Source organism: Protopterus annectens, chromosome 3.part1 (assembly GCF_019279795.1).
Source record: "Protopterus annectens isolate FY-2018-M chromosome 3.part1, PAN1.0, whole genome shotgun sequence".
Taxonomy (NCBI): domain Eukaryota; kingdom Metazoa; phylum Chordata; order Ceratodontiformes; family Protopteridae; genus Protopterus; species Protopterus annectens.
This window is the reverse complement of record NC_056732.1, coordinates 447,009,746-447,025,007: the sequence shown is the minus strand read 5'-3', so window position 1 is coordinate 447,025,007 and position 15,262 is coordinate 447,009,746. Positions and strand designations below refer to the sequence as shown.

General features: G+C 44.9%; 1 long non-coding RNA gene across 1 annotated transcript in view; it reads right to left on the bottom strand.

Annotated features, from left to right (window-relative positions):
• Positions 1-5,037: 5,037 nt before the first annotated feature.
• LOC122798162 overlaps positions 5,038-15,262 on the bottom strand; it is a 238,759-nt gene continuing 228,534 nt past the window's right edge. Inside the window, exon 2 of the long non-coding RNA XR_006364222.1 lies at positions 5,038-5,225. This is a non-coding gene — a long non-coding RNA (uncharacterized LOC122798162). The remainder of the gene's footprint in view (positions 5,226-15,262) is intronic.

Genomic DNA, 15,262 nt, shown 5'->3' with positions numbered 1-15,262 from the left:
TGTGTAATGCTATTACACAACTGTTGTGACACAGTGCCAGACTGTTACATGTGGGAAGGTGGTCCACATACAGTGTGCCCTGCTGCAGGGCTTACAGCGGTCTCTGCACACAGAATGTACAGTTGCTTAAGTTCCATTTACCTTCAACTGCAGATGCTTGTAGAACATACTGCCTTACTGCCATATGGGTAGTAGTGCCCTGTTACCTTCCCTCTTAGAGTCTGTCAAAGCTCAGAACTACTACCACTGCCCGTCTGTGACAGTGAAGGTTCAATTACCTGGCAGAACCAGGACAACCCTTCACACTCACAGACCAGACCCTTTCAGTTTTCTAAGTTCCAAAATGAACAGCAGATGGAAACAACAAGTTTTGCGAACACCTACTATTCCAAATCAAATGCTAACCACACACAAAAACAGTGCTGATCCAAAACACAAGAGCAACTCCAATAACTATACACACCCAATAAAAGGGGGATAGTGGGAGGCTACTGCCAGTAAGGAAGTGTGTTCTATGAACATCTACTGCTTTGGGTAAGTGGAACTTACTGCAAGTGTACTACATTCAACAAACACACTGCCTTACTGGCATATCACTTAGAAAACCTCAACCATTTGTAAACATTTTGTAGTAACAGGTTTTCTAGACTCTATCACTTGCTGGACATCCTAATGAAACATGTGCCTAAATGGAATCAAGACTGAATCATCCAGGCTGTTGAATGAAGTTTATCCAAAGCAGGGTGCACCAACTGCTCCTGAGACAGAGAACAGATCCAGCATGTGAAAAAGTCTGTGGGAATTGCCCATGGCCAATCCCATTTACAGGGAGAACCAAGTGTGCTTGGACCAAAAGGGGGTTAACCACAATCATCTTTCACATCTCTCTGAACTTTCAGATGTACCTGTGAATCAGTGGAAATGCATACAGGTACATTCTCATACAAGGAAATGGGAATGCATCACGCCCTCAAGAATGGTTGCAAGGATATCAGGAACAGAATTTCGCCAGCTGCTTTGAAAGGAGGTGGACAGATTATATGAGGCATTCCCTACACCTGGATTAGATCCTACAGCACCACTGCTTTGAGCATCCACATGCGTGGGTCTGCCCAAGATATGATTAATCTGTCTGCCACAATGTACTGCTCTGGATGGTATGCAAGAAGCCTGAAGAGTCAGGGAATACTGCTCCCATGCTATCATGGCCAACTGGCACAGAGGATAAGACCTCGTACCCCCTTGTTTAAGGTAACACACCACTGTGGTGTTGTCCATAACCACTAAAAGAGAACCGGGAGTCCAAAGACGGTGAAGGACTTTCAAGGTTTTAATCACTGCCAACATCTCCTTGATACTGATGTGCTTCTGTCATTGAGCTCTCAAGTGGCTTTTACTTGCATCCCCAATGACACAGCTCCCCAAAGTCAGGTGAATCTGTCTGGACAGACTGTACTAGCACCACAAAGGGGAGAAAGGAAGCCCTGAACTGACACTCAACTGTTCTCTCCACCACTGTAACTGTGACACCATTGACTGAAGGTACTGGGTCCAACAATTTTGGACATGCCATTGAATTTTTCTCAAGGGATGATGGGCTAGTGTTTGTCAAGAAAATCACGGGTGTCATTAGTCCAAAAATGTTTAGGAATTCTCTCGCCAAAGTGACATTCCTACTGGAGAATTCCAGAAACACTATCTGGTACGGCAGGAACTTGCCTCTGGACAGAAAAGCCATTCTCTTGTTGGAGTTGATCAACCACCCCAGAATGGGTCTTTGTAAGGGTGTCAGACATGATTTTAGGAGAGTTAACTTGATCCCTAAATGGGAAAGTAAGGTTGAGACATTCTCTTGAGATTCCACACACCTGGATGCAGACTCTACACAGATCAGCAAGTTGTCCAAGTATGGAAGATGTGCATGCCCAGAGTCCAACTGTGGCTCAATACCAGAGCAAGGCATTTAGTAACACTCATGGTGTGGTGGATAGGCCAAAGAGCAACAAAGAAAAATGAGAGTCCAAACCAGACACAGCAAATCTCAGATATCTCTTGAAGCAATGGGGTTATGGTGATTTGCATCCTTCCAAGTCCAGGGACACCATGAAGCAGTTGTCTGGGAACAGAGGAAGCACTGTCTGCAAGGTGAACATGCTGAACTTGGGAACCTTGACAAACTTATTCAGAAAAAGAAAGGTCCAACACTGGTCTACACAGCTACTATTTTCTGAGAGCCAAGAAAATTCTGGAGTAGAAACCTTTCATTCTTTCCAAAGAAGGGACTGGAGAAAAGGAGGGAATAATAGAGTCTGGTCTGGGGGATGAGTGGGAACCCTTCTAAACAGAGGCAGGTGGTCTTTCCACTGCCGTCTGTAACCCCTGCCCACAATGTTTAGAACCCATTTGTCGGAAACCACTACCACACCCTGCACCATCCACAAACCAGATGCAGAGTCCCCAGTAGTCCCCAGGTCAGCCTCTCTGCAGAATGACAAAGATCATCTCATGGGAGGACACCTTGACGGACCCGGATTTGCTTCTGCTTCTCTGGTAGTGACGGAAGTAGACTTCTCATCAGGAAGTGACACCGAGGGATCCTTGAAACACCTAACAGGAGGTATGGCAGCTGGTCAGAACTTAGGTGGACTGGCAGCTAGACATGTAGAGTGGCGCACTGGAGCACATCCTTTTGTAACTGGAAGATTTGCACAGCTGCCCAGTCCTACCCATCAGATCTCATCCATAGTGTAAGCCACTGAGAGGACTGTCTTACGAGTGGGTGCCTTGCTGGGACTATTTGGCAGACATACCTTACTGCATTCCATCCCCCATCAAGATGCCCCCCTCCACTGTGCATCATTCACAAACCCCAGTACTCTCTGTCACCAGCTGTCCATCCCGTCTGTATCTTTCCACTCTGGTTCCTCGTTGTTTTGTTTCATCACTTACCTTTAATCTTTAGTTGGTGCACCTGCTGCCATCCTTATATCCCCTTCTACCTACATGAACCCTACTTCCCTCCCCTTCTGTAAACAAAGAGGCACCTATACCAGAAAAAAAAATATTACTCTCCTTCCACCTCTTGCTACACTTCCTTCCACACTGTCCTTAAGTGTATCCTTCTGCTTACTCTCTCCATTTTTTGACTGTCCTATCACCCCATTTCCTTCTCAGTTATAAAAAAAAAAAAAAATAGCTGGAACTTTGCTATGCAGCACTTGTATGGTATGTCAGCTGTACCCATGTTGCATACATGCAGTGCTTCATTATGGGGGCGGCAAGCAGGTTATCTGCATGCCAATGCCAACAAGCCACATGACCTATTTTGGCATGGTCTACACAACTGCACAGGGGCTGCTGTTTTCATGTTATTCATTACTGCCACACCATGTCCATGCCATGTCAGTGCTTATACACACTTAATTTTTGTTAGGCTGCATCACTCGATTTCGAGTATTCTACTTATCGCAGTGCAGTTGTACTATCATTCTTTGTGAAGACCATCCTTTGTCTTTTAGCCTCCTCTTCAAGAAAATGCAAAAGCTGTTTTTAGTTTCAAAAATGTCTCCTGATTTTTTTTCCATATATAAATTGTTCTTTCTTCAGTAAGCAGGATTCTCTGCAACATGTAGTTACACTATACATTTCACCCAGCTCTGGTAATTTAAAGATCAACAAATTCTTCCTTACTGCTCTATCTGTAGATCAAATTTCTTTCCTAACAAATGCAACAAGTGTAATTTCACTGACTCCTCACACCGTGACGACCTTCTGTTATCATATTTGTTTCTGCCTTATCATTAACTGCACCTGGGTACACAAAAACCTTGTTATACAATCCTCTCATGTTTTTACTTAAATTTCTACAGCCCTCACACCACAGTGTATCTGATGTGGTGGCTTCTAAAAAGAAATTCATCCAGCTTTAGCTCTATGACACAAGCATCCCCTTCATCCAGATCACCAAACAATATCTCCCCTTCCTCAAAACCATCGGCACATCGGCATTCACATCATCTACTTCATAGAAGCACCAGCCTCTACACGCTGCTGCTCCTCCACTACGTGTTTAACAATGTTTCCATTCACTTCTTATGAGCTGCTCGATAGTGCTCACTTACAGAAAAGAGAAAGGGAATTTCCCAAGAGTCCTGGTAAAATTACCCCTAGTAAGCGTGAAAACAATCCTGGGTCAGCTCTAAACACAGACCATACCCTAGTGGGATCGTCCTGATCTACAAAAATAAAACAGCAAATAAACATCTAGAATACCAATACAATGGATGACTTGAAGAATACTGTTTTATTTTTTAAGAAGTCCACATCAAATAACCAAATACAAAGACTAAGCAGTACTTAAATCCTGGAAAGAATACGGTCTGGACAGACAATAACCATTTAACCAGTTAGTTCCACTGGACACACAGTAACTTTTCAGGGGTGTCCCAGGAGCAATGTCTGGTTAAGTGAGTAGCTCAAGGTCACACAGCAGGCAAATAAAGGTTGAGGGAATCAAACCCTGTACTAAAGGAACTACAGCCCTCAGCCTTAACCCTCTGCGCCATCTGCTACACAGATCCAAATTTAGGTAACATCACGTGGTTACACACTACACTGGACAATTTTGAGAGACAATTACCAACAGAAATACAATACAGGGGGATGCAAAATTAACCTGAATCTTAAAATGCACAAATGGATGAGCTTAAATCGGGCACTGTACTTAGTATGTGTGCAACTAACTATAGGAAAGAAAAATACTACAGGAAGATGGGAACAGGGAAAAAATAACCTTTTAACTGTAACAGGAAAAGGGCACAAAATGTGATGAGCAGAAAAGTACAACCTTAAAAATAAGAGACAAATGAAACCTACTGAAATTATGAGGCCCTGGGCTGACTTTCAGACAGAAGGATTGTGCGCCAATTCCCATGAAATGCAAGACCATGGTTATGAGACAGAGCAGATTAGATACATTTTTGACACTGGATTGTGTGTAATAAAAATAATTTGTAACAAGACACACCAAACACAGAGTTCACTTTGGATATCGTTTATTTTAGTTTTAGACAAGTTTTTCATCCTTTCTTTTTTAGTAGTGATGTTCATTCTTTGATGTCTGTGCGCTGCTGATAGTCATTTCTTCTTTTCTACTGTACTAATAAGAAATGATGTTACAATTCTGAGACTGTAGCTTTACTCCGAAGCAAACATGAAGAATAGCTCTATAAAAGAAAGAACAAAACGGCATTAAAGTAAGCCCCTTGGCAGACGTGGGTTAGATAAGCATGCAGCCTTTTTGAAACTATAATGATTATGCTCCTTACATGACCAAGTCATTCTTAGAATGCATGCTTTCTACGTTCATAAAGAAAGATGACTTAAGAAGCATAGGAATCAAGCATTGGGCTACTGCCCTTATGCTCCCTTACCTATACTTGTCAAAAAACTTAAGGAGCAAGGATGCATGCATATGAAATGACTATATTGATATTTATTAATAGTTTTTTCTATACATCACTGTACGATAAGAATAACGCATGTTAATTGTAATGAGCTACAGTATATGACAGCTCTTTTTAGTTAAAATATAGCAGTTACAAAAAAAAGAAAAAAAGAAATGGGAATATTCTCCCCAGCAACGGTCACACAAACAAGTGCAGGGATCTGCAAACATGTTTGCTGAATCTGTACATGCAAAAGCAGTGTACAACAGTGCTGTTTTTCAGTTCGTTTTACCCACTTCAATACTGACATATACTGTTGTGTACAAGACAAACAAGTGATGTATGTACAATAGTACAGGGAAGAGCTACAAAAAAACAAAAAAAAACAAAGCAAAAGCATGTGGCTAAACAGAAGCCTATCCTTGTATCCCCTTACAAAGACTATACTCACTCACTGCCTAGTAACTCAGGCCAAACTAAAATCAAAGAGGTTAATCTGCTATGAGCACATTTCTTTACATGTTTAGGTGGGAGTTCAAAGTTGAAAATTAAGTAGCAGAAGCATTTATTTAAGAACGTGTCTGAAGAATTAATGCTGTTGGGAGGACTAGATGTTAGGTGGTCCTCTGCAAAGAAGGACCACATACTACAGGCTAAACTGTGGTGAACTACTGTTTTGTAGGGGAATACTGCTAACAGTGGTGTTGCTGTGTGTGCATATGCTGGTATGTGTCTATGCACACAAGTGCCAATAGCTAATCACATATTCAGACTGCTGAGCCTGCCCCACACAGGGGCCAGTGACTGACTATATTCAGTAGGCTAAAGGCACAGCAGAATTTTTTAGTTCAGACTGCCGTTTACAGTTCCTACTTCACATTCTGTTAATTTTGCTGCTACGGTGTTGGCAGCTGCCTTTTCAATTAAGTACTTTTCAGCATTTCAATGTTAATTTAACATTTACAAAGTTTAAGCCAGGGTTTAAATGTCTCTCTCACATGCTCAAATTGGTGCACAGGAATGTGAGTGCACATGAAGTAGTCCAGGTTTCCACAATTTTTGCCTCTTTGTAATCAGTGAGCCCCTAGCAGATGATAAAAGATGACAATTTCTAGCAACTACTTCCCTTCTTCTACACATCATATTACGAGTAAATGTAAGTACTGCATGGACTTCTGTTCTCCTTTTTAGCTAGCTAAGCAAATGTAGCCAAGCAGTATAGAGATCATTTCTAGTAGAAAGACAGAAAAAAATCCTTGTATTCTGTTTATTGTAGGCAGGCAGATACCATTAACTACAGAAACTCATGGGGGGGTAGAGGTCTACTGTGGTACATTACCAAAAAATATTCATCAGAAACCGCAGCATTTATAAAGTTGAACTTTGCAAACACGAGAAGTACAAATGTGTAATCCTTCAGATGAGATGCTTACAGAATCCCCATAAGCCTCAGCTGGCAGTAGCAGGTGAAGTAAAAGATCTCATGGCACTTATCGAAAAGAGAAGGGGTGGGTTTCCAGAAGCCTGGCCAAATTTCCCATAGTAGTAAAAATACCACCTCTGGTCTCCCCTAAAAGAAGATACTAGCCTAATGGGACTAACCTAGTTAAAGGATGGATCGATATACACAGACAGACAGATATATATATATATATATAGATAGATAGATAGATAAATTTAAGTGATAACAGTAGATGTTCTAATAGATCATGGTTGCATTGCAACCGTCCAGCTTCCAAAAGCTATGGGCACCTTCTATGCATTCCAACTTTCAGGAGCTCGAGCAGCATTCCATAAAAAAAGACAGGTACAGTGCGAAAAGCTTCAGAGCATTTATTTTTTCCCCCAGAAGACAGGCAAGAGCCTTGAAGAACAATGTTAGGAAACAAAGCAAACAGTAATTATACACAACACTGTGGTGGATAAATCCATACAACTGGTGATCCAAAAAAATACAAGCAAGAAAAGGGGGCTGTAGGGAGGGAAGACTACAATAATAGTAACCTATTAGAAAATCTACTGTTAGGGTAATTTTTACTTGTGCAACTGTACTATTTTCAAGCATGTATGATTGCTGCAGTAGCCTACATTATATGGGTAGATTACATTAGTTTAGGGAAGAAAAAGGGAGGAGGCCAATACACCAAGAAAGCCAGGAGTCCCTGGAGAAGGGTCCAGCAAAGCCTGCTCTGGAACTGGAAGAGGAATCCAGTTTGAAGTGCTTTGCAAAAGTGAGTACTGAAAAACATGTTACTGCATCTAGAAAACATTTGAGTCCACCCCTTTCCAGAAAGCCTCAAAAGTTCTCAAAGCCCTTGTGAAATGGGCTGTAACCCTGCATGGAAGTACATTTTTATGGCAAGTATAATAAAAGGCAACAGAGAGAGGGACAACCACTCTGAAATGGTCTGTTTTGAAACTGCTTGTCCCTTCCTTGTACATTAATATGAGACAAATAGCTGATTGGCTTTCCTGAAGGTTCAAGTTTTGTCCAAGTAGCATCCGAGCTACGTGTGGACATCTAGAGCGTGAGGGATTCTTTCTCCCTTGTTTTGGGGTTTTAGAAAGAAATCTGGGAGATAACTAGTCTCTCTTAAAATAAACTGGAGACCATTTTAAGCAAAAAAGTAAGATTGGTTATCAAAGAAACCCTGTCCTGCTCAAAACAAGGAAGGACTGACATACCATAAGAGCTTGTAACTCAAAACTCTTTCCTAGCAGATATCAGAGCAATGTATGAAATCTAAGTTAAAAATCTCAACATCTGGTTCAAATGGAGATTCAGTAAGCTTCTTCAGAACAAATTTCAGATCCCAAGGAAAAGCCACCCATTTCCAAGTTGGATAAGTATGCAACACCCCTATCAGAAAATATTTAACTTGAGCATCATTAGAAAGGAGGTGATCCTAAGTCAGGCCAGCAGAAATTGTTGACAAATGTACCCTGACAGAAAATTTCAAAAGGCCATTGGGCAGTAACTCACACATGTAACTAAGAGCCAGAAACAGATGGGCCTGAAGAGGATAATGGTTTTTCGACTGGATCAACTGCAAAATCTTTTCCACTTACCCATATATGATTTTCCAGTAGCAGGTTCCCTCACCTCTTAGTATTTGCTGTACATCCTCAGAAAAAAAAAGATGCCTAAAACTTATCAAAATTCTACCATCCAGGAAGAATTTCTATTTTGAGGTGTATCAAACTCCACATCTTGTGTCAGTAAATCCAGTCTGCAGGGAAGCTTGGACAAACAGAAAAGAAGGGGTAATGAGAAAGAATCTGTGTTTCAAGCCTGTTTGCAAGAAGTACTGGAGCAGAATTCCTTTAGTTGTCTGTTCAGAACTATCAAGCTGTTCCCCACAGATGGATAAATTCTTGGAAAATCCCACAATTACGTTTCCATTCATGAGGATCTTTCTTTCTCCTGCTGAGCTTGTCTGCATGAAGTTTTGCTCTGACAGTGTGTGTTAAGCCTGATGAGTCAAACAGAGCACAGTAGCTATCCACCAGGTTTTAGCAGCAAGTCTGCAATGGGGGTGAAGATCAGATAACTTTTAGTTATGTTCTTACCATAACCTTAGATGTTTGGGATCCATCTCGCCTACATTCTGTACTGATGGGCTCGGAGCCGATCCCTCGGCTCCGACTCGGCACGCTATGCTATAGAGCGAGGCCTCTTATTGGCTGAGCTATTTCTTATCCCAGGATGCACCACCACTAATCCCCCAGATCTTGTTTGTCCGCATTCATGCACACATGCACAACTTGTTTATATAACATTGTTAGATGTTTCAAGATGAAACAACAGGATTCGGACCTTCTGATATCCTCTGATCTCCAAGGAAGGGGGAAGGAGGGTGGGTTATTAGGAATGTAGAGGAGATGGATCCCAAACATCTAAAGTTATGGTAAGTACATAACTAAAAGATGTTATGTGATCCTATCTCGCCTACATTCTGTACTGATGGGACAGCGTCTCTAGCACCTAAATCCTGGGTGGCTCATTGGAAAACACTCCTGAGCACTGTGGAACCAAATGAAGCTCGTCCTCTAGATGCCACATCCAATTTGTAGTGGGAAATGAAAGTGTGCGGGGAAGACCATGTAGCCGCAGCACAAATGTCACTAATGGCAAGCTTAGAATGAAATGCTATCAAGTAGCCATAGCCCTTGTAGAATGAGCTTTGACAGAGGTGGTAAGCTCTTTGTTAGAATAAGAATAAGCTTGAGTAATACAGTCCCTGATCCATTTGGCAATAGTGACCTTTGTGACAGCTTTTCCCAATTTATTGTCTGCAAAGGATACAAACAACTGATCTGTTTTCCTTGTTTGTTTGGTCCTGTCTAAATAAAAACGCAACTGCCTGTGGACATCTAATGTGTGGAATATGAATTCCGCTTTGTTAGAATATTTTGGAAAAAAGACTGGAAGTTCTAACGACTGTTGTAGGCAGAAACTGGAACAAACTTTAGGGACAAAGGAAGGATTTGGCCTGAGAGATACTCTGTCTTTGTGAAAAACCAAGTACGGGGGTTTTACAGACAAAGCTTGAAGCTCTGAAACACTTCTGGCAGAAGTAATCGCCACCAGAAAAGCAGTCTTCCACGATAGAAATTTTAGATCACATGTAGCTGCCAGTTCGAAGGGGGAGGAAGTTAAGGCGCGTAACACCACATAGAGATCCCATGGAGGAGCAGGATGAGAAATCGGAGGTCTTAAAAGCGCAGCACCTTTCAAGAAGGTCTTACACAATCTGTTGCTCATTAAGGGTGGGTTTCTAGATTCGTGAAAATTGGAAATCGCTGCCAATTGAACCTTGATGGTAGAGACTGAAGAGCCTTGATTGAAAAGAAGTTAAAATTTTAGTACTTCTGCCGGGAATAGAGATGGGATCCAGGCCCGGAGTTGAGCCCAAATAGCAAATCTTTTCCATTTGCTAGAATACAGTTTCTTTGTAGCAGACTTATGGGCGAAGATAATGTGTACAACCTCTGGATCCAATGTATGACTCCTGACTATAGTCGGAAAAGGAGGAGCCAAGCCGTCAATTTTAAGGTGTGCAGGGACTGGTGGAATAGTCCCGACTGATGAACCAAAAGGTCTGGGATCTGATCCAGGAACCATGGACCTTCCAGAGCATATTTCCGAAGATAGGGAAACCATACTTGACGAGGCCAGTAAGGAGCAACTAAGATCATTTTGCTCCCCAAGAGAGATGCCTTTTGGATCACCCTGGGAAGGAGAGGAACTGGGGGGAAGGCATAAAGCAAGCCGGTGGGCCAAGGACGGGCTAGTGCGTCCATGGGGCTCTTCCCGGAGCCGGGGTTAGGGAGAAGAATTTTTTGCACTTCGCATTTAGTGGAGTCGCGAAGAGGTCGCAACACAGAACTCCCCATTTGCTGAAAATCTGACTTGCAACTGTCATGTTCAGAGACCATTCGTGAGGAGAGTGGATAGTTCTGCTCAGTCTGTCGGCTATCACATTGGACTTGCCCGGGATATGAGTAGCCACTAGAAAGCGTTTGGTCGAGACTGCCCATTCCCAGACTCTCATGGCCTCTCTGCAAAGAGGATAGGATCTGGTCCCTCCCTGTTTGTTCAGGTACCAGACAACTGACATGTTGTCTGAGTGAACGGCAATTACGCCCTGAGGGAGGTAATCGTGAAGGGCTTGAAGGGACAGAAGCACCGCCCTTATTTCTAGGATGTTGATATAAAGTAGGGTCTCTTCTGGGTGCCATTTGCCTTGGACTGACCTGCCCAGGGAATGCCCCCACCCCATCTGGGAGGCGTCCGTGGTCAAAGTGGCCGCAGGAGGAGGTGGAACAAAGGGTCGTCCCTGATCCAAATTGGAGGGCACTAGCCACCAGCGAAGGTCCCGTTTGCATGTTTCCGTGATCCATATGAGGTGACTGAGAGGGAGTTCCTGAAAGGACCACTGAGCTGAAAGAAACCACTGGAGAATTCTCATGTGCAACCTTGCCAAGGGGACTAGAAGAACCGTGGCAGACATGGATCCCAATAGCTGCAGGACCATTCTGGCTGGGGCTTTGGACCTGGGAAGTAAGGCTCGAACTTGAGTCTGTATGGTTTCTATTCTGTCTGTAGGTAGATAGACCCGCATTCGGTTTGAGTCTATCTTTACTCCTATGAATCTTATTCGTTGAGATGGCAGCAACACAGACTTTGGCCAATTGAAGGTGATTCCAAGGGAATTGCCCAGTGATATAGTGGCTTGTAGGCTCCGCAGTAGTAGATGCTTGGAGGTGGCAGTTAGGAGCCAGTCGTCTAGATACGGAAACACCTGGAATCCTAGACTTCTCAGGTGAGCAGTCACGACTGCCAAACACTTGGTGAACACCCTGCGGGCTGTGGTGAGACCAAAGGGCAGCGCGCGGAACTGAAAATGACTGCCTCCTAGGCTGAAGCGCAGATGTCTCCTGGATGCTTGATGTACCATGATATGGTAATAAGCGTCCTTGAGATCTATGGAGCACATCCAAACACCTTTCTCCAGCAATGGGAGAATGGTTTGTAGGGTGACCATTCGGAACTTGGACTTTTTGACTGAACGGTTTAGAATGCTGAGGTCCAAAATGGGCCTCAAGTCCCCGGTCTTTTTTGGCACCAAAAAGAATCTCGAGTAAGTTCCTAATCCGATCTGGTCTGCGGGGATCGGTTGGATGACTCCTTTTTGCAGCAGCTTTGAAACTTCTGAGGCTGCAGTATCCCGTTGACTGGGTGGCGGGTCCGGGATTTTTTTGGACTGAGGTGGAGAGTGAGAGAAAGGGATGGTGTAACCTCTGGCGATAATTTGAAGCACCCATCGATCCTGAGTGATACCTTCCCAGGCTTTTAGGTGCTTCAAGAAACGACCCCCGACTGGCTCCGGAGCTGCACAGTCGGGCAATCCCTCAGGGACTGTGAAAGGCTGAAGAGCCACAAAAGGACTCGCGGTCTCCAGTGTTGCGAGGGCCTCTGCCACCTCTGGGACGGCGTCTTCCGGAAGAATTTCCCCCTCCCCTGCCTCTGGAAGGGGGATCCTCATGCTGAGAGGGGTAAGGCTTCTGAGATCTACGGAACCACATTTTCCCTCCTCTTTTAGCCTTGGGATAAGGCCGAAAGGGAGTGGAAAATCGTGCCCCTACGGCAGTCAGAGTCTTACCCTCCTGTTCGCAGCGGGTCAGTGTGTCCTTTACCTTGGATCCAAACAGGGAGGACCCATCAAAGGGGGCGTTGGCAAAGGAAGACTTAAAGGCCTCCGCGAAATGACACAGGCGGAGCCAGGCTTGTCTCCGTAGAGCAATGCCTGTACTGCCGCTCTACTCGCCCTTTTCGCATAAGAAATGAGCCTCATGGACGAGTTTGAAATGGACGACAATGTAGCCAGCTGAGAGCCAACCGTCTGGGCCAGCTCCTCAGGCAGGTTACCCAAGAGGGTATCGGAAAGTTCTTTAATCAGATCCCTCTGAAATCTAGTAAAGTGCGTAAGGTAGTTCAAGGACCTTAATGTAAAGGCCGCTGAACTTAGGGTGCGCTTTCCGTACCGATCCATGCTCCTAGACTCCTTATTAGGAGGATGGACGGACGTCGAAGCCTCTGCTACATCTTGCTGGGTAGCGTATGCCACCACCAAAGCATCTACAGCCACACCTTTAGTTAGAAACTCTTTTTCAGGGGGTGCCGAGAGGAACTTATTCGGATGAGCAGGCACCGGTTCCACAGAGTCTGGGTGTTCCCGCCCTTGACAGATCAAATCCAAGAGCTCGTCAAGGGCGGAGACACCCAGGAGGCGGAGGGCTGAGCCCCGAAGGCCTTAAGGAACACCGACTCATCAGCAGAAGGGGGTTTGGACTGCCAGTCGCCTTGTTGTTTAAGGGCTTCCAGGATGTCTGCAAAAGAGACATCATCCGAGGACGACTTAGGGACCCTTCTGCATCATCGAGATCAGTGTCTGATGTAAGAGACTCATCAGGGAGTCAACGTGCTTCCTCTTGCACGATCTTTTCCTGGGGGTTCTTCGAAGAAGCTTCAGAATGACCTCCAGGAGGGGAAACCCCAGTGGGGTAACCTCAGGCCCGGGCTCCGCTGTCTAAGGACAGGGGACTGCCAAAGACCCAGTCTCGGTATGCAGGGAAGGAGCTGGGAGACCGTGGAGGTAGCCAAAGATGATTTGGCTAACGCACTCCTCATAGCCCTGAAGGCGGGACCACCAGAATCCTGGGAAGGTCCCACCTCCGTGGCCACGACGGTAGACGGCACCCCCGCAGCCGGCGCACCGAGAGGAGGACTTGGGGCCGAAAATATCAGTCATGGCATCCCGGGGCCGACGGAAGAAGTCCGCGTACCGAACTCCGACCCAAGAGCTGGAGTTGGAGTAAGGGTCGGGCCCGACCCTAAAACCTCCACCGGTTCCACCTGCACCGGCTCCAACGGTGCCGTGGCTGTTGGAGGAGGAACCATTGTAGCAAGGTGGACCATCGGCTCCGAAGCCGAATGGGCTGGAGCCGAAACTAACTTTTGGAACACCAGAGACTGGAAGAGTCTTAGGAGCACCCTGTCGATGTCTGAATCAGACATCTTGGATGATCTGGACGATACCGATCGGGTCCGAACCGATTTCTCCATCAGCTCCAAAGGACTAGGGGACCGGCTCCGAATGGATTCTATTACTATCGGCTCTGAGGGAGATCTCAAGGCAATTTCCCTCGGTGCCGATGAGGACTTCGGCTCCGAAGGGGAAGAGTCTGAGCCGGCAACCCCCATCGGCTCCAATATCAGTGGAGCCGATGAAGGTGACCCGCCTCTCGATGCCCCAGTCCTCGGCTCCGAAACCAGAGGGGTCGAGACTGGAGGCATCGAGGCAGACGTTCGCCCTCGGCTCCAAGTCCGTGGAGCCGATGGAGAAGTCTGCCTAGGTTTTGGCAGTCGGTTCCGACTGACTGGTCGGAGCCGACGCTTTCTTCTTTGAAGGAGAGGAGAAGAAGATAAAGCCTCCTCGAAGGATGGCTTAATTAACCCCTTAAGGATTAATTTGTTTTTCCTCTCCTGGAGGACCCTTGATGAGAAGACGTGACACATGCTACATGATTCTTGTAGGTGCTTGGCGCCTAAACAATAAACGAGGAGTGGTCGTCCGTTATGGACATCTTAAAACCACACCTCGTGCATTTTTTAAACCCGGAGGGTTTATGCTCTTCGGACATGACTAAAGAGAAATAACACAGCTATCTAAGATAACACCAAAAACTAGCTAGTTTAAGTTCAAAAAATAAAGTTTTTTTTTTTTTTTGACACAATAACACAGTTGCACAAGAAAAACACAGAAGAGGGTCAAGACCCTCTAACTAAAACGGTACTTGACCCACAAATAACGCTAGAATAGCAAAAGGGAAGGCCCTCTAACTAAAACGGAAACCTTCCCTTAAAAAGACAAATTTCTCAACAAAATCACCAAATACACACATATCACAACAATAGCTGTTAAAACAGCTTTTGGGTTGAAAACGAGCAAATTCCCGACAGGAAAAGTCTAAATAAATTAGTACTTAGCCCAGCCAAGTTGAGACCACGTCTTAGCTTGTAAGCGGCAAACGAGATCTGGGGGATTAGTGGTGGTGCATCCTGGGATAAGAAATAGCTCAGCCAATAAGAAGCCTCGCTCTATAGCATAGCGTGCCGAGTCGGAGCCGAGGGATCGGCTCCGAGCCCATCAGTACAGAATGTAGGCGAGATAGGATCACATAACATCCCCGTTTATGTATGCAACACAAGGCTATGTATGCCTGCAGAGGTTCTGGAGACCAGAGATGAT